Source organism: Hyperolius riggenbachi, chromosome 12 (genome assembly GCF_040937935.1).
Source record: "Hyperolius riggenbachi isolate aHypRig1 chromosome 12, aHypRig1.pri, whole genome shotgun sequence".
In the NCBI taxonomy this organism is placed as follows: Eukaryota; Metazoa; Chordata; class Amphibia; order Anura; family Hyperoliidae; genus Hyperolius; species Hyperolius riggenbachi.
Window position 1 is genome coordinate 1,648,124 of NC_090657.1, and position 25,219 is coordinate 1,673,342.

Below are 25,219 nucleotides of genomic sequence, written 5' to 3' on the forward strand. Positions count from 1 at the left end.
TGATACCAGGGCTGTAAATAAACACAGCAGGAGGTCCCAGACAGCGGTCGTAAAGCCCATATCGTGTCCAATACACAACTGGGACATCACAGTTTTCAACCCGGGCACTTTAGAAAAATTAAACTTTTTTTTTTTTAAAGGTAAATACAGGCAGCAGGGGCAGCTATTGTTTGACGTAATAGCTGGTGGCAGAGCGGCAGCAGAAGGTAAATGTGTGTACCCTGGCAGTGGGAAACACAGACAGACAGAAGGGCAGTACACAGCAGCCCACTGTAGGTGTAAAATGTGTGGCTGCAGGCGACGTAATAGTCAAAGTGAACCAAGCTGGCTTAGTGAGCAGGAGCCAGGAGGTGGTAAAGGGTGGTAAGGCACATTAACGATGGTTCTTCCGGCAGCCAGTTCATGTCCCCCTCTCACTGACAACAGGGGCCAGGAACTCTCCTTCCACCCACGCCTGGTTCATCTTGAGAAACGTCAGTCTGTCCACAGACTTGTGAGACAGACGTGAGCGTTTCTCGGTGACCACGCCACCAGCTGCACTGAAGCAGCGCTCGGACAGCACGCTGGAAGGGGGGCAGGACAGCACTTCCAGGGCGTACTGCGCCAGCTCGCTCCAGATCTCCAGGCGCTTGACCCAATACTCCATGGGATCAACAGGGGCATCGCTGTCAAGCCCGCTGTAGGACCCCATGTAGTCAGCCACCATGCGGGTCAGGCGCTGGCTGTGACCGGAGGAGGATGCTGCTGCATGCACCTCCTCTCTAGTCACTGCTGCCGGAGCCTCTACAGTCCTGTAGAGCTCGTGGCTGAGAGACAGCAGGTCTGTGGGGCGCTTGCTGCTGGATGCAGGCACCTGCTGCTGCCTCTGTGCTGGCTGGACAGTGGGGGTGGAAGGCTGGGGGAAGGCTTCCTCCAAGTGCTCAACAAGGGCCTGCTGCAAGCTCCTTATTTGTTGCGCTGGGTCTCCTCCTGCAGGCGGCAGGAACTGGCTCAACTTCCCCTTGAGGCGTGGGTCCAACATCATGCTGATCCAGATGTCCTCCCTCTGCTTCATCTGGATCACCCTGGGGTCCTTGCGCAGGCACTTCAGCATGTGCGCTGCCATTGGGAAGAGGCGGGCCACGTGTGCTGGCACATCGACGGCAGTGCTGTCCTCATCCTCCTCCTCTGCCTCCTCCTCTCTCCACCCCCGCACCAACTCAGCTGCGCTGTGCTGATCACCCTCATCAGCAGCAAGGTCAGGGACCTCCACCAAGTCCTCCTCCTCCTCCCCCTCAGAGGTGGACTGTGCAGCTGCATGCCGCTCCTGCTGCGCCAAGGCTGCCGCTCCCTGTTCCAGCAAAGCATCGAGGGCCCTGTTCAGCAGACAAACCAGGGGCACCCACTCGCAGACCATAGCATGGTCCCTGCTCACCACGTTAGTGGCCTGCAGAAAGGGAGCCAGCACTAAGCACACCTGCTGCATGTGCCTCCAGTCGTCATCGGGGATGATGGACGGGATGTTGCTGGTCTTGTCCCTTTTCTGAGCGGCGGAAACAGTGGCCAGGGCAAGGTACTGGTTGACAGCGTGCTTCTGTTCAACCAGACGCTCCAACATCGCCAGGGTGGAGTTCCAGCGAGTTTGAACGTCAAGGATCAGCCGACGGTGTGGCAGCTCCAGTTCCTTTTGCACGTCTTCCAGGCTCGCACAGGCTGCAGGTGAGCGCCGGAAGTGACACACAACATTCCTTGCAGTTTCCAGCAGTTCGCCCATCCCCTGGTAGGTGCGCAATAACTTCTGCACCACCAGGTTCAGCACGTGGGCAAGACAGGGGATGTGGGTCAGGTTTCCCGTCAATTGCGGCAACCAGATTGGCCCCATTGTCGGCCACCACCTCTCCGACTCTGAGGCCTCTGGGGGTCAGCCAAATCCTCTCCTGCTCCTGGAGTTTGGCCAACACATGGGTTGCCATCAGTTTGGTCTTCCCAAGGCTGACCAACTGCAGCAGCGCTTGGCAGTGGCGGGCCTTCATGCTGCTGCTGAGGCGGGGGTTTGGCCAGGTGTGCCGGAGGATGGCAGAGGATCGGAGGAACCTGCTGCAGTTCCCCTGACCCTGCGGGGTGGCACCACCCACTGTGTTGCTGCTGCTGCTGTGCCCACTGCTGCTCTCCCATCCTCACCCCCTTCCACCAAGCTGACCCAGTTGACAGTGAAGGACAGGTAGCGGCCTGTCCCGAAGCGGCTGCTCCAGGAGTCCATGGTGACGTGGACCCTTTCACCAACCGCGTGCTCCAGCCCTCGCTCCACATTGGCCATCACAAAGCGGTGCAGTGCAGGAATGGCCTAGCGGGCAAAGTAGTGTCTGCTGGGGAGCTGCCAGTCTGGGGCTGCACAAGCAAGCAGCGCACGCATGTCGCTCCCCTCCTGCACGAGCGTGTACGGCAGGAGTTGGGAGCACATGGCCCGTGCCAGCAAGCCGTTCAGCTGACGCACGCGACGGCTGCTGGGAGGCAGAGCCCTAACCACTCCCTGGAAGGACTTGCTCAAAAGGCTCTGGCGTGGCCTTTTGCTAGCATGGGAATCAGCGGACACAGCAGAGGAGGCCACTGAGGACTGGCTGCCAGAACAGGCCTCAGTGTCGGCGGCAGGAGTTGCAGAGGGGGGAGGAGCAGTGCGTTTCCGCACTCCTGCTGGTGCTGCTGGAGGAGCAGGAGGGCGGGTGGCTGCTGCTGCTGCTGAAGGCTGTGCAGTGATGGGTGTGGTGCCACTGCCAGCACCAGATGCCTTCAGCCTCTGGAACTTCTCATGCTGGTGGAAATGTTTAGCAGCAAGGTGGTTGATGAGCGAGCTGGTGCTGAACTTTAAGGGGTCTGCACCTCTGCTCAACTTCCGCTGACAGTGGTTGCAAGTGGGGTACTTGCTGAAAACTGTGGGCATTGTGAAAAATCACCAGATTGGTGACAAGAACAACCCCCTACGGCCTGGAGCCGCTGCTGCCTGTCTCCCTGTGGTGGTTGGGGGGGGGGGCTTGGGTGCGGCTGGTGGTGGTACTGGCAGATGCTGATGCTGCTGAGCCTGAGACACCAGCAGGCTGTGGGACCTGCCTACTGCTACCAATGCTTGCAATGATGCGCCTCCTTGCAAGGCCCACAAGCGCATCCTCCTCCTCCCTCCTCCTAGCTGCTGATGACATCCCCAGGTGCTGGTGGTGGCAGCACCCAGTCTTTGTCTGTCACCACGTCATCATCATCATCCTCCCCTCCTGAAACATGTCCTGCTGGGATGATGACCCCCCAAACTCCTCTCCTGATGCATGGATGGGCTGCTTGACTGTCGCCACAGTCTTGCTGTCCAATCCCTCATCCCCCAAAGTGCCCATCAGCATCTCCTCCTCCAAATCGCCAACAGCAGACAATTGACTCATGATGCCTGGGGTCAAAAGACTGCTGAATGACAGATCGCCAACTGACGGTGAACTGGCCTCCTCCCCAGGCCCTGCTGGGCAACTGCTGCGAACAGGGGTGGTGGTGGTGTTGGTGAGGGTGGAGGCCTCGGATGCAGAGCTGATGGCGGGCTGCTCATCCTCCGTCATCAGTTGCACCACAGTGGCTGCATCCTTTTCCTCAATGGGACGTTTCCGACCCGGCTGGAGGAAAATAGGAGCAGGTACTACACGCTGCTGCTGCGTCTCTGCAGCGTGAGTTGCTCCTGCTGGGCGGCGCCCAAGGCGTCCACGGCCAGTGGCTATAGGCGGAATGTTAGCCACTGACGCAGCTGCTGCGGAACTGTGCATGGTGGCGCGGCCGCAGCTTGCCACAATGCTGCTCCCTCTCCTGACTCCCTTTGCTGCCCTTCCCTTTGCCCAAACCGCGCTGGCTGCCACTTCCAGACATCTTAGAAGTTTTGGGAGTAAACAAATAAAGTTTTTTAAAAGGGCGGGTGAAAAAGTGGGGTACTTTAATGGAGTGGGTTGGTGGGTGAGGTGACACTAATCACTAAGTGATTAGATCGCTAAGTGATTACTGTGACAATCCAGCCCCGCGATCCCGTCGAGATCTGCTCCCGTTAGCGTACGCAGGAAGTACGGGCGCAGACGGACAACGAGACCGGTTGCTGGATCGTCAGAGGGAAGAAAGTAAAGGGAGACAGAGCGTGCCAATCCCGTCTAATCTGCTCCCGTTAGCATACGCAGAAGTACGGTGAACAGACTGACAAATAAAGATTGGTCGCGCAGCTGCCGACAATATGTAATGGGACAAACATCCACCAATCCCGTATTACTAGGCCACTGTTGCTATGCAGGTCTCATGCACTAGAGACTGCTGGAGGCAAATTCACTGTGTGCGTAGTAAACGGTTAAGATTGGTTGGAGGTGCCCATACATGTACAATTTTGATTGTATATACTATCGGTACACTAAAAATATCGATTTCGCGCTGGAAATCGGGTAATAACTGCCACCACTCTCTCAAGTTCAGGGGAGGAAAGAGACTCCCGCTATCATAATACAGTAGCCAGCCCAATCACGTTCAAGTCACCATTCGGGGAATAGTCACTTCCGACGGCTTAAAGACTGTGAGCAATGTGACGTTAAAGAAAGGTTACTGGGTCCCTATATGATGCAATCTCGAATTGTATTTACAATCGAGAAACTAACGTTATCGATTTCGCAAAGGAAATCTGGTACTAGCTAATCCTAGAAGGAGGAAACTGTTATTTACAACCTAGCTAGCAAACAATTTATAAGCAAATCATAAAACGATGCGGTAGTATGACTGACTCTTCAGAGGGCAGATTCGTTATAGCAGCAATCAGATGACCAGAACAGGCACAAGACTGAACGATAAAATCGTTAGTTTATTTCTAAACTACATACACAGCTTATTTTAGAACAGATTGATTGGACAGAGAAGAGAGGAAGAGAGACAGAATGTCTGATTATATACAGTTCAAATACCGTTATTGGTAGTCCATGCGGCAATCGCAAGTCTTTGGCGAAAGTCCCAAAATGGCGGTTGCCATGCGGCCAACAGGCCTTTGTTAGAAAGTTCAAAGATGGAGGTTGGCCCGTGTCCCTGCGGGCTGCCAGGATGTTACTAGGCATCAGATTGAAGGTAAAGGACGCAGAGCTTTCTGGGCTCTGTCTGGTTATAGCCCCCACTCCAGCAAGGAGGGGTTAGGGGGCGTGGATCACACACCTCTTTGGAACAGGAGGTCTCTGCCCCTCTCATAGAGGCAAGAATTTACCTGAATCATGATAAGTGTGCTCATCTGCAAACCATACAAGTTATGTTAAATCTAGTAACATTTTTAGGTTTGTCAGAATTTATCAAGAACGTTGATACCAAACTTGGGGGATCAGACCCCTGGGGTATTAGAGGGTTATTTTAAAACAATCTTACGCTAGATCTGGCAGTCCGATTGGTCCGTAAACCTGTCAGAACCAGCGCCCTGTGGAATCCCATAACCTGTGCAGTGGCATGGGCAGGGAGATCTGCTATGCCAGGAATTATGAAGGAAATATGGAGAACATATGAATATTGGGATTCCTGAGGTCATTGAGAACGCCAGCTGTAGTCTCTAAGTGGCTTCTGCAGGATGTTAGCAGGACCTCCTGTGGCTGCTCTTTTCATGTACGGAGCTGAGGAGCCACCAAGTCGGGGTTAGGCAGTGGAGGTGTGAGATTTCCGTCTTTCTGCCTGGTTGGGGGTCCCTGAATGCCCAGGACCCTTTGTCACACGGAGGTGCGAAAAAACTAGGTAATAAGAGCATTTGCTACATTTGACCAGGGAGAGGAACTGTTAACCCCAGGCTTCCCTGGTCTTTTTATAAACCAAGCCTTTCCCTATCTGCTGTCATTTTTTTAATAGTGGCAACAGGGAATATTTTATAAGGCTCTAACTACTTTTTTAGGACGAATAAACGTTGATTCGTCACAATTACTAGTACAGTACTAATACAAAATACAATAATTCAGTAATCAGTAAGTGTGAACAGTGAACAGTGAGTGTGTCCCCTAGTACACTAACTAGAAAATACAATAATCAGTAGTAATCAGATTCAGTAGAAGTAAATAGAGTGTGTGTGTGTACTGTACAGATAGTGTGCACACACACACACACACACACACACACACACACACACACACACGCGCAGGAGCTAGCCTATGAACAGTGACTGAGTGTCCCTCCCTAGTAGTAAGTAAGTAGTAACAGTAAGTACAACTAGAAATTACAATAATCAGTAGTAATCAGAAGGAAATAGAGTGTGTGTACTGCACGCACACACGCAGGAGCTATGAACAAACAGTGACAGTGAGTGTCCTAGTACAGTTACAGACTACAGTATAACTACAAAATACAATCACTCAGTAGTAAAGGACAGCAGAAACACTGGTATAGATGAGAAATAAACTAACAGAGGACAGGAGGACAGCTGTGCCCACACAGGCAAGGCCCTGAGGCCTAAAGCTGTGTAAGCTTGCCTGCAGCAGCTGCCTGTCTATGTAACACACAAGCTACTAACTAAAATACAATGTCTATCTAACTAACAACAATATAGGTGTATATAGCAGGTGTATGTGAGCAAAAATGCTAGGTAATTGACCACTATAGAGCTCTTGCTAAGCCAAAGCACAAAGGAGCAGATCTCTCTCTGTACAAAGTCAGGCAAGGATGGAAAAACCGAACACGGCGGCCGCTTTTTATAGGGTAGGGGCTGGCCAGGGTCCCCCTCTGTGATTGGCTGCCGTCAGAGGGCCTGGGAGCCCTCTGATTGGCTCTAAGGACATCAAGCTGGGCTATGACGCTTTTCGAGCTCGAATAGCGCTGTTTGCTCGAATAGTGAGTGGGCTATTTGAGTTCACTCGAATAGCCCATTCGAATAGCTGCAGCTATTTGAGCTCAGTATTCGAGCTCGAATAGCTAAAAAGATCTCGAATATTCAAGCTACTCGAATATTCAAGCTCTGCTGAGCACGCCTGCCTGGTAGCTCAGATCTGTAGAGCTTGCTCCGTCCGGAGGTAGTAAAGGAGCATCCCACCAAGTCTCCAGGATGATGGGGCTGCTTTTCGTCACCCAGAAATGCACTTTAGGGTTAGCAGAGACTTGGATGAAAGTAGATTGAACTAGCCAGGCAGCAGAGCTCACGGGACCCGCGTCTGCCTAGCACGCCATCTTGGCCATGCCCCCGATACTCCGACTTTGGGGGGGAAATGTTAGGAGAATGAAAGCTATCTATATTCTGTGCATAGCAATTCTGGTAAGAAAGGTGATGTACACATCTATGCAGAGAATATACCACAGATAAATTAGGAATCCTTGTAAGTAGGGGCTGCCTGAGCTGGCCTATTTCTAGAAGAAAAAAACAGAAAAAAAAAAACATATTACCTGATCCAGATGGCTATACTGTTCAGATAGCGTTGCTTAACCTGCTGAGCGGTCTGGACGAGCTCAGCTCGTCCAACACCGCCAGAGGCTGCCGCTCAGGCCCTGCTGGGCCGATTTTCACCAAATAAAGTGCAGCACACGCAGCCGGCACTTTGCCAGCCGCGTGTGCTGCCTGATCGCCGCTGCAGCGCGGCGATCCGCCGCGTGCAGCGGCGAAAGAGGGTCCCCCCAGCCGCCCGAGCCCAGCGTAGCCGGAACAAACAGTTCCGGCCAGCGCTAAGGGCTGGATCGGAGGCGGCAGACGTCAGCTGACGTCCATGACGTCACTCCGCTCGTCGCCATGGCGACGAGGGAAGCGAAACACGGAGGGCCGCTCATTGCGGCCTTCCGTGTTATTTCTTGCCGCCGGAGGCGATCAGAAGATCGCCTCCGGAGCGCCCTCTAGTGGGCTTTCATGCAGCCAACTTTCAGTTGGCTGCATGAAATAGTTTTTTTTTTAATTAAAAAAAAACCCTCCCGCAGCCACCCTGGCGATTTAATCAGAACACCAGGGTGGTTAACAATGCTTTATCTTTTTTTGCAGTTTTAAGAAAAACAAAAATGGCCACAATACTGGGGTCACAATGGTTATGCAAAAGTGCCTTTCCTGGTAAAGGACACGCCCTTCCTGTATTAGGCTAATGACAAGTCGGTACAAGTTGTAAGTCAAGTCCAGTGTTATACATAGTGAAACGTAGATAAATGACTTTCGCATAACTCTGGACATGGACATAAGGTATAAGACCTTTTTGTTTTCGTTCTTAACCTTCCTGGCGGTAACCCCGTAGTTCGGGGTAAGCCGCGCAGGAGGTTTTCTCCAGCCCTGCTGGGACGATTTTCTTAATTTTTTTTTTTTTTTTTTGCTGGACGCAGCTAGCGCTTTGCTAGCTGCGCCAGCACACTGATTGCCGCCGGCCTGCGCCCGATCGCCGCTATCCGTTGCGGCGCGCGGTCCCCCCCCCCCCCCCCACACCCAGTGCGCTGCCTGGCCAATCAGTGCCAGGCAGCGCCGAGGGGTGGATCGGGACTCCCAATGACGTCACTGACGTCGGTGACGCCATGGCGACGGGGGAAGCCCTCCAGGAAATCCCGTTCTTTGAACGGGATTTCCTGATCGGAGATCGCCGATGGCGATCGAAGAGGGCGGGGGGGATGCCGCTGAGCAGCGGCTATCATGTAGCGAGCCCAGGGCTCGCTACATGATTTAAAAAAAAAATTCATACCGCCAGGAGGGTTAATGTGCCTTTACCATGCAAAACTACTTACAACAGTTTATACAATACTACATGTAACAAAACCGTACATTTTATACATGAAGACAACTGTCCGTATGAAACTAACAAGTTGTCTGTAGGTAGGGGACTTTCTGTACACATTTTACATATGTATACCTTTTCTTGTTCTTGTTTCCAGGTTTTAGTAGGTTCTGAGCCATACCCCTTCTGTACCAGCATTTGGATGAGCTCGCTCTTTGATTGATTTTCTGGATAAAGATGAAGGCACAGCTTTAGCACACATCATGAACATTCCAGTCATTAGCATTGTGACGCATTGTTCTATTACCAATTACTAAGTTTCCTTCGATCTTCTGTAAACCGAGGGCAAGGCAGGTGGTTCGAGCTCCGCAAACCAGAAAAGAATGCACAAACAGTGATTAAATTCAAGAAAATTGCCTTTACTATGGAAGGACAGATTAATGGGTGTATCAGTAATAAAGATAAGCAAAATGTTCAATATAACACAAACAGTTCAATATCCTGTAACAAGTTTTTTTTTCAATTTCTCCTAAGTCTGTATTTTCAGTGCAGACACTTGATGAACAACAGTACTGCAAACTGACCCTGACTGACCCTAACTTCACAATCGGGTGCACACCCTCCCTATTGTTCCCCAGTGGTCCAAGTGGACCGCTTACAGTTCTTAGAAGCGTGCGGTGGGGCCCAGTGCTGTTTCTTGTTCCGGTGAACACAAGATCTGGAACCATGAAGTCCTACTCAGCAGGCAGGGAACCAGTTGAATAATAATGACGTTCAATAGCAGATGTTCTTTGGTATTCTGGTCATCCTACAAAATGTGTGTACAGAGGTATGATCTAATCCGGGATTCTACAGTCACTGTCTGGTACCTCGACAGCACTGTGAGTCTCTTCCTATTAGTGGCAATCCACACAGTTCTCTCTAATCAGCCATTGCACAGTCCTTTTCAGTGTAGCGCCTCTGAATGCACAGTCTTTTCTTATTTACTCTCTCTCACTACACACTTCTCTAGCAGCACAAGAGAAAAACCACAAACCTGTCCTGCTTCTGCCCAGAAGTCTCTAGAACTTTCCCCCTCTGCATCTAGAGCCAGGCTCTACTACACTGCGGGGGGCGTGTCCCTTCAACCTTAAGCTGATCTCTTAAAGGGCCATAATCAAAGTAATACAGAAACACATTTACCTTGCATTTCAACACAATTTAAACAGGGTAAATAAACTTGGCAGAATTATATAACGGTTTCTTACACTTCTCCAGGATAAAGCGGGCCTGATTGTCAAGTTTGGAGGCCTCAGCAGTGAGCATGCCCAGCAACCAATCTTCCCTGAGTCCATAGCAGCAGAGACGCAGCTTAAAGAGAATCTGTATTCCAATATTCTTGCAATAAAAAGCATACCATTTTATTCATTATTTTCTCCTGTGCCTCTCTGCTGTTTCTGCCACTCTCTGCTGCAATCCTGGCTTGTAATTAACAGTTTTAGGCAGTGTTTACAAACAAACTAACCAGCTTCTAATAGGCTCAGCTAAGCATAGTGTGTGAGTCATTCAGAGTGTGCAGGGGGCCTGCAGAGGGTCTGTATCGCTTCTACCAATCACAAGCAGCCCTGCACATTCCACACAATCAAGCCTTAGCCCGACAAACAGGACAGAGGAAAGATACATTGATTTATTACAGAGACAGTGCAGTTAGGAAAGACTGCAGTAAGCCAGAGCAGATTAGAACAGGCATAGGAACTTATAGGATAGAAGAACTATAAAAACTATACTGAAAAATTTGTTAGAGTCTCTTTAAAGAATTCCTGCAAGATATCTAGGGGGGGAGCGGGCGACCGGGATTGTGTGCTGATCTCCTAAATAGTAAATTTGTGGTTTAGTGAGTGGATGGAGGGAGAGCCCGGGAACAGCCTTTTAGTTATGTGAATTTCTTTAAAAGTGCCGTGCCAGCATATTGTGAGAATAGAATACCCACTCCCTTATCCGTGATCATTTGTAAAGCTGTTACATTTAGACGCATAGTGGGAGACTGATAACTGCTATGTAGCTTTATAATAAGGTTCATTATAGAATCAGTTTGCTGCCTAGTGGCAGAAGAATAAAGTTACTTACTTTGTATGTGGCTGTTGCTCCGCCTTCCCCCCCCCCCCATCCACATCACCGAACCAAATCCACCCACGGCCCCAGAGGGTTATCATATGTATTTACTCTGGAGAAGTGCTAAGCCCAAGGTGCGGCTGACATGTCTTTTTCATAAGATCGTTTAAGCAAGATATAGACAGTTACCAGTATGCACTCCATAAATGAGATATATATAGTATTTAAATCCTAGGTACATACAGTATGCTTAGCATATGGTTTATAGGCTTATATTATAAGTTAGTAGCTCACTGAGAAGGGTATACAATTTTGAGAGCTGCCAGAGAAAGGAGTGGAGAGCATCACCAATATCATTACTAAACGGGGATGAATTCCCTCGATCATATTCATTTTCAGAGTAGAGGCATCCTTGCTGTTGGGATGTAAAATTAAGTAGAGTCCTACTACCACCCAGTGGCCAAAGCCCAGCAGTGCAGTTGGTGTACAAAATCGTCTCTCCTGCGCTCCTCTGTCAGCTCTCCGCCTAGTCTTCAGAGGATTGATTATAATATGTTTTCACAGCTGCCCTCTTGTATACGTTTAGGCACGATAGTCTACTTCTAGCTGCCTGTTATCGGCCGTCTCAGTATCAATGTTAGACACCCTGCGACCAGCTATGTTTGTGTGCAGTGAGTATTAATAATAATAATAGGGTTGCAGCCAGGCAAGAGAGAACCTATACATGGTGCCCAAAACACTGAGAAACAAGCTAAACATACTGTATTAACTATTTATATGACCGGATGAGGAAGGGATTGGGGGGGTGGGGAGAGAGCAAAAAGAGGGGGGCGGGGGCTTGTGTTATTTTCTGTGTGCTTTATCTTTTGTTGTTGAAAAGAGCTAATGGTCTAAATGAGCCCGTTTACAGTACTAGAGTCAAGCAGCTGCAGCCAACTTCTAAAGAGCTATATTAGTATATACACACACACACACACACACACACACACATATATAATACCCACTGCCGTCTATTCTGATTACATATCAAAAGGGGATGGTCAATGCTCATACTATTAATTGCATAATCTTAAAGCCGTTAGCTTATAAAGGTGTCAGATATGGGTACTTGTAACCTCAGCAGCTGAACATGGCTTCCAAGCACTACAAACAACTGTCTTAACCACAAAAGGACTGCAGGCTTTACCCCCCCTTAAGGACCAGACCCTTTTTTCCATTCAGACCACTGCAGCCTTCATGGTTTATTGCTCGCTCATACAACCTACCACCTAAATGATTTTTGGCTCCTTTTCTTGTCACTAATAAAGCTTTCTTTTGGTGCTATTTGATTGCTGCTGCGATTTTTACTTTTTATTATATTCATCAAAAGAGACATGAATGTTGTCAAAAAATGTTTTTTTTTTAACTTTGTGCTGACATTTTTCAAATAAAGTAAAATTTCTGTATACATGCAGCACGAAAAATGTGGACAAACATGTTTTTGATTAAAAAAAAAAAAAAAACATTCAGCCTATATTTATTGGTTTGGGTAAAAGTTATAGCGTTTACAAACTATGGTGCAAAAAGTGAATTTTCCCATTTTGAAGCATCTCTGACTTTTCTGACCACCTGTCATGTTTCATGAGGGGCTAGAATGCCAGGATAGTATAAATACCCCCCAAATGACCCCATTTTGGAAAGAAGACATCCCAAAGTATTCACTGAGAGGCATAGTGAGTTCATAGAAGATATTTTTTTTGTCACAAGTTAGCGGAAAATGACACTTTGTGACAAAAAAAAAAAAATTAATCTGCCACGGATTCACCATGCCCCTCTCTGAATACCTTAAAGTGTCTACTTTCCAAAATGGGGTCATTTGTGGGGTGTGTTTACTGTCCTCGCATTTTGGGGGGTGCCAATTTGTAAGCACCACTGTAAAGCCTAAAGGTGCTCATTGGACTTTGGGCCCCTTAGCGCAGTTGCCATACTCAGGAGAAGTAGTATAATGTGTTTTTGTGTGTATTTGTACACATATCCATGCTGGGTGGGAGAAATCTCTGTAAATGACAATCTTGATTTTTGTTTACACACAATTGTCCATTTACAGAGATATTTCTCCCACCCAGGATGGGTATGTGTAAAAATACACCACAAAATACATTGTACTACTTCTCACGAGTACGGCGATACCACGTGTGGCACTTTTTTGCACCCTAACTGCGCTAAGGGGCCCAAAGTCCAATGAGTACCTTTAGGATTTTGAGAGTCATTTTGCGGCATTTGGTTTCCAGACTACTCCTCGAGGTTTAGGGCCCCTAAAATGCCAGGGCAGTATAGGAACCCCACAAATGACCCCATTTTAGAAAGAACACATACCAAGGTACTCTGTTAGGAGTATGGTGAGTTCATAGAAGATATTTTTTGTCACAAGTTAGCAGAAAGTGATTTTTATTGTTTTTTTCACAAAGTGTCACTTTCCGCTAACTTGTGACAAAAAATAAAATCTTCTATGAACTCACCATAGTCCTAACAGAATACCTTTGGGTGTCTGCTTTCTAAAATGGGGTTACTTGGGAGGTTCTTCTACTGCCCTGGCATTTTAGGGGCCCTAAACCGTGAGGAGTAGTCTTGAAACCAAATGTCTCAAAATGACCTGTGAAATCCTAAAGGTACTCATTGGACTCTGGGCCCCTTAGCGCAGTTAGGGTGCAAAAAAGTGCCACATCTGTGGTATCGCCATACTCGAGAGAAGTAGTACAATGTGTTTTGGGGTGTATTTTTACATATACCCATGCTGTGTGGGAGAAAGCTCTGTAAATGACTTTTTTTTTTTTTTTTTTTACACACAAAAGTCATTTACAGAGATTTCTCCCACACAGCATGGGTATATGTAAAAATACATTATGCCACTTCTGAGTACGGCGATACCACATGTGTGGCACTTTTGCACCCTAACTGCGCCAAGGGGCCCAGAGTCCAATGAGTACCTTTAGGCTTTACAGGGGTGCTCAAAATGTAGCACCCCCCCCCCCCCCCACTTGCCAGGACAGTTAACAAACCCCACAATGACCCCATTTTGGAAATAATATACAACAAGGTATTCCATGAGGGGAATGGTGAGGTCATTGAAAATTTTATTTTTTGTCACAAGTTAACGGAAAATGACACTTTGTAAAAAAAATGCACCTCACAGAATACTTTAGGGTGTCCTCTTTCCAAAATGGGGTCATTTGTGGAGTCTGTCTGTCCTGGCATTTTAGGGTCTCTGCAATCATTACATGTATGGCCAGTATTAGGAGTTTCTGCTATACTCCTTATATTGGGTATACGGGTAATGCGCTCTGGGCTGAAAGGAAAAATGAACGGCAAACATACCTTGCTCCATATCAATGGCAGATCTTCCTCCACATCAATGGCAGTGATAACCTCAGGAGAGAGAGACACACTGTGCCACCCTGCACTCAGGGTGAGCCACCAACTTATGTGACTGGGCCTCAGAACTTTAGTATACAGCATTATGCCTGTAGTATACAGCAATATGCCTGCCAATATAGATGACTGTGTGGCATTAAAGTATCATCATAGGCCCAAAGTAAATCACATATAAACCGGGGGTGTCCACACTCAAGGGAAATTCAAACATGCCGTCTTATATCGCCAACCCAGGACAGATCAACAATATCAAGCATGGAAACCGATCCTTCTTTCGACTTTTATGCTTACCTGTTTGGTTTTCAAGCTTACCTCTCCTCCCCCTGGGACAATGTGCGAAATACCACTGAGTGTGTGCCTACTCCTGTGTCTCTGTAGTTCCTTAGGTTCTAATAGTGTACCTGCTCGTGGTACCTCTCAGAACACTCCCCTAGGCATAGGCCAGGCTGTTCAGGACATTTGGGACAAAAACTGGTGTCAGTCCTAGCACTGCTGCAGACACAACAATATTTTCTTCGGATACGTTGACCTGGGGTACTCGGAAGCTGATAGGCGTAATGCCTTCCATGCAGTCGGCTAGTTGCATGGGGGGGGGGGGGGAGGCTGGCACCTCCTGGATACAGGAGCTCCAGAATGATCTGTTCCTGAAATTGAAGGAAAGATCCAGTTCTCCCAGCCTTACTGTAGAGAACAAAGCTGTTGTAAACTGTCAATTAAATCAGATACAAAGACACTTTCTTATACCAGCGTCTTGTTTTCCGGGAAATTAAATAGGGCGCTAACCTCTGGTCATTGAAGTCCATCCCTCCCATGTTGACATTTGTGGACAAGGGGCTTTTCAATGACCTCAGTTGCCCGTTGAATTTGGACTGTCGTGTCTGTGAATGGTGGACAGAAAGTAAACGTCCCTCCATTTCACCGCAAGCAGGTCATCAGTACGCAAGGTGGCACTCTGCCCCCGTTCAAGTCTGGTGGTAATGAGCCGTTGGGGGAAGCCCTGACGACTAGGCCGCGCAGTGCCACAGCATCGGATTCCTTCTAACTAAGTGCTGATAGAGGGCCACACTTGTGTTGTCCACATAAAGATGGTACCCCTTCTGGAACAAGGGTGACCCCAATTCCCACACAACCTTTCCACTGCTCCCCAGGTAGTAAGGGCATCCGACCAGCTCCAATTTTGAGTCTTTTCCCTCATAGACCCTAAAACGACATGTATAGCCTGTGGCCCTTTGACAGAGCTTATACAGTTTCACCCCATACTGGGCGCGCTTGCTTGGGATATACGGTTTGATGCCAAGGCGCCCAGTAAAGCGTAAGAGGGACTCTTCTACACAGATGTTCTGTTCAGGGGTATAAGCATCTGCAAATGTTGACAGGTGGTCTGAGGGGCCGAATTTTAAGGAGACGGTCATAAGCAGGGTGGTCCTTTTTATGACAGGTTTTGTCGTCATTGAAGTGCAGGATGGACTCAAATCGTGTCCTGGACATGGCAGCAGGATACAAGGGAACATGATGTACTGGGTTCGTAGACCAATACGACCGCAATGCATTCTGTTTCATTAGTCCCAAGTGAAGAATAAGGGCCAAAAAGATTTTAAGTTTGGAAACTTGAACTGGTTTTCACCGGAAAGGCTGGGGATAGCTGCTATCCGGGTTCTCGGTGATGAATTGTGTGGCTTTACGGTTGGTCTCAAACCATAATTAAGTCCAAGAAAACCTGGGTGATGAACAGCTGCAAAAAATCTAGGGCCGTTCCTAGATGAGCTGTTGCCACCTGGACTCCAGGCTGGGCGGTGAAAGGGGGCACTACGGGTGCGGCGGAATCAGGGGATTGCCAATCTGGATTTGCCAGCACCTCTGGGAGTCTATGGGTACTACGGGCCCATCTTCTTGGTGGCTGCGATAGAGGTACTACTGCACATGCCACCGTACCAGTTTCAACTTCCATGCTGGCACTCACCACTTCACCAGGGTCTACGGAAGTACTGGTACTAAGTCCAGGAGATGCTGCACTGCTGGTGCCTGCCTCACCAAGAAAACTCATCAGCGCTAGCACTACCCTGCTGCCCTTGAGGCGGATCCTGCGCCACCTGCGGTCTAACGACATGGGGTCTGGTACACCTGGCTTTAGCCGGGACCAAAGCCTCGTCATCACTTTCGGTCAGAGAACCACTGCTTTCCACAGGTTCAAATTCGGACCCGAATGATTCGTCGGCTGAGTCTTCCCAAACGCTCTCATCCAACTGGTCCATGTGCCTGTATAACTCATCATCGGAAATCCCCCTACTTGCCATTGTGGACTGCTAAATTTATGGGGTTTTCCTCCGAGACTACCCAGAAGGAAAAAAAAAAAAAAAAAAAAAAAAAAAAAAAAACCTACCTAGCAAAAGGGAGTATTTGAGAGGTAGAAAGCTGTGGTCACTGAGTTTTGATTAAAAAACAAAAAAAAAATCAAAACTGATCTTCACAGCACCACAGCTAGTGTACAGTGTTTTTGCAGTGATCAGAAAAAAAAAAAAAATCTGTCACTACAGTGGGGCGGCTGAACGCAAGTGCGGGCAAATGATCAGGCCTGATCGGGTAAACACTGCATTTTTAGTGGAGCCTACACTAAGGTGACCCTAATGCACTGCTATAGATCTGTCTGTGATTAGGAATGATCACTAGATACTATATAGTACCAATGCTGATTAGCGACAGTGATGGCGCTAATCGATGACTAATCAGTGAATGCGGTGTAGTGGGCTGGGCACTAACTGACCCTAACAAAGGGGCCTAGCTAACTGGCCTAACTGCTAACACTAGTGATACTAAAAAAAGGGTCAGTTTCCACTGATCACGGTTTTTAGATCACTAGGATAGCAACAGGGGGATGATCTGGGGTGGGGAGGTTTGGGGGTGGTGGCGAGTGGGGTCTCAGAGGCAATCAAACAATCACGGGACAATCGAAGCAGATCACTGGACAATCAAATACAAGTGCAGCACAATCGAATACAATCACAGCACAGTCAAATACAATGCACTCGGAAGGTGATTAGGGGGGGTCCGAGGGTGATTTGAGGGGGTGGGAGGGGTTGATCAGGAGCCCGCACGGGGCAGACTGAGTCCTGATCTGATGAGAGGCAGACAAAGGGGGTTACTGATCGAAGATCAGTTAGTGATTGCTGGGGAGGACAGATGTAAACAATGCACAGGGGATGTAATCAGGAGGGGGGTCTGAGGGCAATCGAGGGTCTGGGCAGGTGATCGGTTGAACCCGTGGGGCAGTTAGGGTCTGCTCTGATGGGTGGGGGTGCTGAGGGGTGATGGACAGGTGATAGACAGGTGATCAGAGGGGGATCAGCGGGTAAGCTAGCTGTATACAGTATACAAGGGGGGGGGTAGTCTGGGATGGGGTCTGGGGGTGATCTAAAAGGTAGGGGGGGGGGGGATCAGGGGTGATTAGGAGGCAGTTAGGGACCTAATCTAGGGGATAGCGTCGATCGTGACAGGGGGGGGTTTAGAGGGGTGCAAGGGTGCTGGCAGGGGTCTGCTGGGGTGATCAGGGGGGGGTCTGAAGGCTGGGGTGGGAGATCAGGGGGGCTGTGTGGGAAAAAAAAAAGTGTGGTGTATACTTACTAGTGCTTCCTCCTCGCTGGTGGTCTCTGGAACAAAGAGACCATGAGGCGAGGAGGAAGCGTGAATAAAGCACTTTGTTTACCTAACAAAGTGCCTTATACACTTTAATTGGTGGAATTTGTGTATTCCTCCGCCCACCGGCGCTGCTAATTGGTTGGGGGGCTGGAGTCTAAAAGTGCCCGGCCATCGATCCCCGGCGGAGGATCGCGTCACGGATGACGCAATCGCTCCGCCCATGCCCCTAAAAGGACCGCCGCCTCTGTGCGTTAGCCGGTCCTTAGGCCTTCCACTTTCTGACCGCCCCTGTGCAGTGGGCGGTCGTTAAGTGGTTAATGCAGTGTACAGAAATTTAACCTTAATATTAAAACTTAATGAAGCTACAACATCACACCATAACAGTTAAATTTAACATTATAAGTGGCATATATTCCCAGAGACCGCGACTGCTTATGTAAATGTGGTAAACCTCTTCTCCGAGTAGGAGCACTATAATGAATTGCGATTGCAGACCTCTCCTCTTCTGCACTGTTCTTAACTATACATGGGCAGTGACAGGAGGGCAGAGAGGTGGACAAACAGGGCACAGGAAGACATGAGGGGGACAAAAGTGGCACAGAAAGACAAGGGCAGAGTGGGGGACACAAGAGGGCAGAGGGGGGGAAATCAGGCACAGGAAGACACAGGATGGCAGAGAGGGGGAAAAGCGGGGTACAGAGAGACACAGGGGGGCAGACAAGGACAAGGTAACCAACCAGGGCACAGAGGACAACTGGGATGCAGGAGGTACAAGGGGAACACAGTAACTGAGGGGGGGGGGGGGAGAACATCTACAAGATGCTCCTGGACCATGGAGGCACCAGGTTTAGTATTTTTCCCCTTGTTGTTTGCCCTCTAAACCCAGGTGCATGTTTTAGTTCAGAGCATCTTATATTCCAAAAAAAATTACAGTAAGTAATATTTATTCACCCCCCCCCCCCCCTTAATACAAACACCCTTTATGTGGAGATTTTTTCTTTCTGGTTTTAAATGAAACTGTGCGGCGCAGGTCACTTAAGGGAAGTTTTATACCAGGCTTTCTCATCAAGGGTTCCCTGGACCCCCAGGGCTCCTTCAGTAATCTGCAGGGGTTCCTTGGCATTCCCCTCCCCCCATCAAGCATGGCGGGGGAATGGGAAGTATAATAGAGCACATTATAATAGGGGGTACTGTACAAATAAGCACTAAATTATGTCTCAAAATAATAATGGGCCCTTTAATAAAAAGCACTAGGATAAGGAGGCAGTATAATAGGGGGGTAGTGAAATAAACAGCCTCACCTAGACCACGCCTCCTGCAAAATAAATGCAGGGTTCCTTGAGATCCAAAAGTTATTTGCAGGGTTCCTCCAGGGTAAAAAGGTTGAGAAAGGCTGGTTTACACTGTACACATCGCTCTAATTTTCAGATCACACGCATTTTGCCAATTGCTAAGGACACTAGTAAGATAATTGAAATTACAGCGCCTATTTTTCACTTGTGTATTTGGAATCTGTGATAAGACAATGAAAAAACAAGCCTTTGCAGTTTATTATTGCCTTTAATTTTCCATTCAGTGCTACTGAATCAGATCTGTACCTGCACTGTAAAACTGCATGGCATTGCAAAGAAAAGACAAAAACCAGTTGCTTGCATGTGAGATTTATAGCATAATACAGCCCGAGCTCAGTGTTCTCCCCAGGCTCTTTTAGCCGGGTGCTCCACCCGGCTAGATTTGATGACCACCCGGCTGTCATCGGCTCACCTCCTCACCTCCTAATATGCTGTAAGCAGAGTTGCCCTGCATTTTCATCTCGTCCCACCCGGCTGCTTTTTCATGCCACCCGGCTACTATTTCATGCCACCCGGCTGGAAAAAAATTCTGGGGAGAACACTGGAGCTGTTACACATGATGTATACTGTACTGGGCAGAAATTGAAAGCTACACTTGTTAGCCTATACAGTAGCAATGGCAAATTCTAAATCTGCATTTATAGGAGGGGGGGGGGGTGAAAACCTGGGTTGTAGGGGTGAAAACCATGGATGTGGGTCTTTTTTCAACCTAAATAACTAACTTACTGCCAAAAATGCTCACCTTGATTCTCTTTACTTTTCTTTGTAGCCTCTGCTTTCATGGCTGTGGTAACCCTGAGAATGATCAGTCTTCCGTGAGGTGATTGCACGATCTCCTGCAGAAGCATCTTTGGTGTGTCCCCTTTGCCCTTTAACCTCTTACCCTGAATGCCATATGCCTCATCTTTCTTCTGCTCATGTTCAACACGCTGCCAGAAACAAAGTAATTCACCCATCACAGTAATCAAGATTACAACAGACCTTCCAGTCAGTAGGAGACACTCACTGGGGCTAGCTGAGCCCTTGAGCAGTGAAAAGTACTTTAATCACTTTCAGACCTTGATGACTGAAATTAACACCTTGTCTGAGTGCGGCTATGCTTGCCAGGGCGTAGATGTCAATCAGCCATGTCACTCAGTCTTGTCACACTTTGTCAGGGACAGGCCGAGGCATAGGCTGGAGAGGCTCCAGCCTCAGGGCGCAGTGTAGCAGGGGGCGCACAATTCATTCAGCTGTCATTCCTAATTGTGTATGAAGCAGAAAGAAATTAGAAAAGGGGATACATGGCAGTGACTGCAAGCCAGATAACTAGATATTAAGCAGTTGGGGAGGTTTTGGGCCCTGTGGCCCTCTTAGTCTAATAGCAATCAGTGTGTGACAGCTGGGGTGAGAGGGATGGAGGGGCGCACTTTGGTGTCTCAGTCTTGGGTGCTGGAGGACCTTGTCCCTGCTCTGCTTTCTGTTCTGTTGCTGAAGCCCGCTCACATCTGCTGTCAGTGACAGCAGAGCTTCTGCATCTAGGTCAGGAACTAATTTCAATGGCTCTTGACCCTGACATTACAGTGAACCAATCACAGTAATGATGTAGCAAAACAGTGAAAAGGACTGCTTTGGACCTTCATAGACCTGAACACAGAACTTCCTCTCTGCTCTTAAAGATAAGCAAAGGCAAAATAACCTTTGAAGAATTTTTTTTTTTTTTTTTTTAAAGCTGACAAATACACTGCAATAAATCTGCAGTGTGTTTACTTCCTGCTTTCAGGGAATCAGACAGTATTAACATCCTGTGTTTACAAATTAGCTGCTCTGCTGAGGCAGGCAGCTGACAGCTGAGAGATCAATTAACACCTGTGATTAATCACAGATGAGAGGGAATTATACAGGCTAGACTTCCTAAATACATACTGGGTGCCTTCCTCCATGTTTTCCTTCTATCCTGTGCAAGAGTTCAGCTCCACTTAAGGGCTAGATCCGTTCTGTATGGAAAGGGTAAACTAAGGGTTGGCAATGAAATTACACACGTCTAGTGACTTACCTCCAACTCTTTAATAAAGGCATCAAGGTCCTGATTCCATAAATCACATGGTGTTTTCTTCTTAATATCTTCCAGCTCTGCAAGCTAAAATAGAGAATTGAAGCCTCAAAATGTTGCTTAAAACCAGATGCAAAAGACCCAACATAGTGTGACAAGTTCAAAAATAGCAAACTGAAGTTACTAGATTCAAAATCTGAGAAGAGAACACCAAGAGCCCAATATAGTGTAGTACGTACTGGTAATGGGAGATTTATAGAGCAATTCAAAATGTAATACTCACAAACCAGGGTTACTGTCACGGACGGTTGCGGGGCCGCAGGCGCCCTGTCCAGAATGGTCCATGTCGGGTCAACCCTGAGGGTAGCAGACCGCGACCGGTCCAGGGGAACCGAGCCACAGGCTCCAATAGGTTTTCCCGCCGCACCGGCAACCCGAGACCCGTCAGCCAGGTTGGCCGACACGCAGCGGGCAGCCGACCCCAGAACGCCAACGGGGAACTAGATCAGATCTCGCAGGTCAGCGGCAACGACACACATCTTGCTGATGAATATCTGCCTTCTCCCCAGGGAGGGCTGTCACGGACGGTCGCGGGGCCGCAGGCGCGTCCTGTAACCGCCCATGAAGAAAAAGCGATCGCACTCGATTCCCTGCATCGATTGCGCTTCAAATCGATACAATCTGGGTTGAGTGTGTAGGGGGAGCTGAAGTCCTTTTCTTAGCAGAGAGAGCACCATCCTAAAGGCTGGATGGCTCTTTTGATATGCTAATGAGCCTGGGCCAAGAGAGTCCCTGGCTTCAAGCTGTGCGGATGGCCCATCCATCAGGTATAAGGTGACACCTAGCTGATCTCATGTAGATGTTAATTAACCAAGGGGTGATCAGGATGCCTAGGTGCAGCCAGGCAGGCTACAAATCTCCGGGAGGTCTTGACACCTTGCTCACTGGTAAAGATCAAAGGGAAGTCAGCTGTTAGCAGCTAGAACACATCCTGAATAAACCTGAGTCTCATAGCATAATCCATAACTTCCCAGATCTGTCATATTTCTGGGGTTCCTGAGATGGCAGCTTCGCCAAACGTGGGGGAAGTGTAGCATGAGCCCCGGTGCTGGTTCTGAGGAAGTTTCAGAACATTCTGAGGTAAGGACTGCCAGTTAGGCAGTTTGAAAATGCCCTGATGATACCACAGGGGTCCCACCCCTCATGTCTGGTATCAGGGCGCTGGGTAAATCGAGACAGACCTGAAAATGTTAATAAATCTGCCCTGACCTGTACGGTTCTGTGAGATAGAGCCCATATATGGGTAGATATGATTTCTAGCCCCCAGGACAAGGGGAGGGCTCATCTCATCTTCTAAGGGGGTGTATGGCTCCCCGCCCTCACTCCCTCCTACTGAAGCAGGGGCATAAGAATGGCAGAGGACCCAAACTCAGTGTCCTCCACACTGAAACATCTTGAACTCATCAGATGCCAGCTTGAGGATATGCTGGCATCCACCTGGTCTGAACTCTGAACTCAAATTGAAACCCAGAACTCTGTTTTCCCACAAAAAGGACATCTTTCCAGGAACTAAGTATTTTTCTCCCTTCTTTTATTTTTTATACTGGCTATTACTGTCTTAATAATTGTGATTTTAATAATTGTCTGTATATATTATTTATATTGCGTGAATAAACGACTTTCTCCAAGTCATTCACTGTCCGCTACCCTGCTTATCAGCACACACACAGAACTGATCCCGGGTCTCTGAAGATACGCTACTGTTTGTTTGTTGTTGGCTAGACAGAATAGCGTGTGTTTAACCGTTTTATTTGCAGGACTAGTCAGTCAGTTAGTGGGCTCCACGGTCCCATAGTAACCGCGGTGGTGGCAGTTTACTCTGAACCAGTAGGTGATGTAATTACCCGTGTCTCACAGGCTCCCTTCTGAGTTGTCTGCGGCTAATTCTTAACAGTTCCTGCGCATTGACTGCGACCATAGTTCACACGATCTGTGCACTGGCACCGTTTAGAAGGCTAAGTGCGGTCAGCCACTAGGGCTCCTGTGACAGTTACCATTAGGCAACCACTGAAGGCAGGTGGGGAGATTGTCCTGACCCCACTCAGCATTAAGACGTCGCTCTCTGTAGTAGATGAAGGAAGGGTACAACCCTCCACCTAGGGTGGACTCAATGTAGCAATAAGATAACAGAGGCGCCAAAAGGATAAAAGGGATTAAATGAGCTTAAAAACCAATTTGGTAATAGAGGAAGCAGTGGTGGACTTACCCCCTCCAAGCAGAACACACGACTGTAGATTTTCAGTCAAAAACCGTTTATTGGGTACTCCAAACTAAAGTGCAATGGGTTTCACAGGTTCCTCAGGCAATACAGATAGGAGTAAAAAAGCATCTGCTAGTAACATCAAAGCTGAGCGCCTCTGTCCAACCGCTCCTCTGTTATCTGATTGCTAAATCTGTTCCTGTTTTTTTCCCCAAGTTTCTCCAAATGAAATAGAGGCATAGCAATAGCCATAGCAGCTGATATGGGGGCCCTGGAGCAGAGGGAGCCCAGTGGGTATTTAATGTATTCACCACTTTTTTGTGGTTCTCCACTGTAACACCTGGTGTAGCAAACAGGAGTCTGATTATCGTGTGATCTGCAGTATCACCAATAATCAAACACTATACCTGATTATATGGTGATCTGCAGAATCACCAATAATGCAAGTATAGCTAACAAGGTAATAGCAAGTGTTTGGTGCTTGGTGCAACAGTAATACTGATTAGTTTTGGCAGAACTTCACCAGAGGAGCTGGTGGGCACTATCAGTAATGAACCTCACCAGTGACAAGGGCTCACTGGTGAGTGGAGTAGTCAGACAGATCGGTTCGGCAACAGACAGGAAGATACAGTACAAAAATCGGCAGGCAAAAAGGATAGAGATATTTCAGGCAGAGTCAGCAACAGGATCAGATGGGTTAAAGTACAGAATCGTAATCGTAGAGATAGTCAAAGGATAGCCAGAGTCATACACAGGTAATCAAGCAATAACAATAGTAATAATATATCCTAGTCTTATGTGAAATCCCTGGTTTCCTCCCAGATCAAAGCACACCGGATCTATCTAAGGTCTGAGTGCTCACACAAAGCATTCACAACAGCAGACAGTTTGCAAGTGATACTTAGCGGCTTAAGAAGCGGAGGAGACCCCTCGGCCACGCACACCCCATCAACCAATCAGGGCTGCCGGGCGTCACCACTGACGTCAGCCAACAGGTCAGCTGACGCGCCTTCTCCCCCGCATAAAGGTCCTGTCTGTGCGCGCGACAAAGCCGCTCTGAGCCACAGACAAACTTCTCCTTGGCGTGCTAGATGCCGAGGGGACAGAGGAATCGCCTGACAGGGAAAACGAAGCAGCTGCGGGGGCACCCTGACTGCCCGCAGCTGCATCCACAGCGCTTGTTACAGTACCCTCCCCCTTGAGGCGTGGACTCCGGACACGGTCCACCTGGTTTCTCATGATGTAATTCATGAAACTTTTCCCTAAGTTACTCCGCATGCATCCGATGCCTTGGTACCCAAGATCTCTCCTCAGGCCCATACCCCTTCCAGTGAACAAGGTACTGTATGGAGTTCTGCACCTATATGGAGTCCAAAATTTGTTCTCTCTCAAACTCAGGTTCTCCATCAATCACCACAGGGGGGGGGGGGGGTGAAGAGGAATCCACATGCACAGCAGGCTTCAACAGAGACACATGGAATGACTTCACACCTCTCATACTGGAAGGTAGAGAAATGACATATGTGACATTAATCTTTTTTGGACACGGGGTATAGGCCTATAAACCTAGGACCCAATTTCCAAGGAGGCTGTTTCAAGGCCAAATGCCTGGTAGAAACCCACACCAAGTCACCTGGTGAAAAATCCCACTCTACAGAGCGTCTCTTATCTGCCTGTTTTTTCTGGGTCTGAAAGGCCTTTCCTAGGTTTCTTTTGACCAAATTTCAAATCTCCTTCAAAGTGTCCTGCCATTCCTCCAGGGCAGGAAAAGGAGAGG

General features: G+C 48.4%; 1 long non-coding RNA gene across 1 annotated transcript in view; it reads right to left on the minus strand.

Annotated features, from left to right (window-relative positions):
* The window catches only part of LOC137542422 (uncharacterized), a 53,592-nt gene extending 32,322 nt beyond the window's left edge, over positions 1–21,270 (minus strand). The window contains exons 1-3 of the long non-coding RNA XR_011025423.1: positions 21,186–21,270; positions 8,971–9,027; positions 8,799–8,890 (exon numbers count right to left, since the gene is read on the minus strand). This is a non-coding gene — a long non-coding RNA (uncharacterized lncRNA). The remainder of the gene's footprint in view (positions 1–8,798; positions 8,891–8,970; positions 9,028–21,185) is intronic.
* Positions 21,271–25,219: the final 3,949 nt, after the last annotated feature.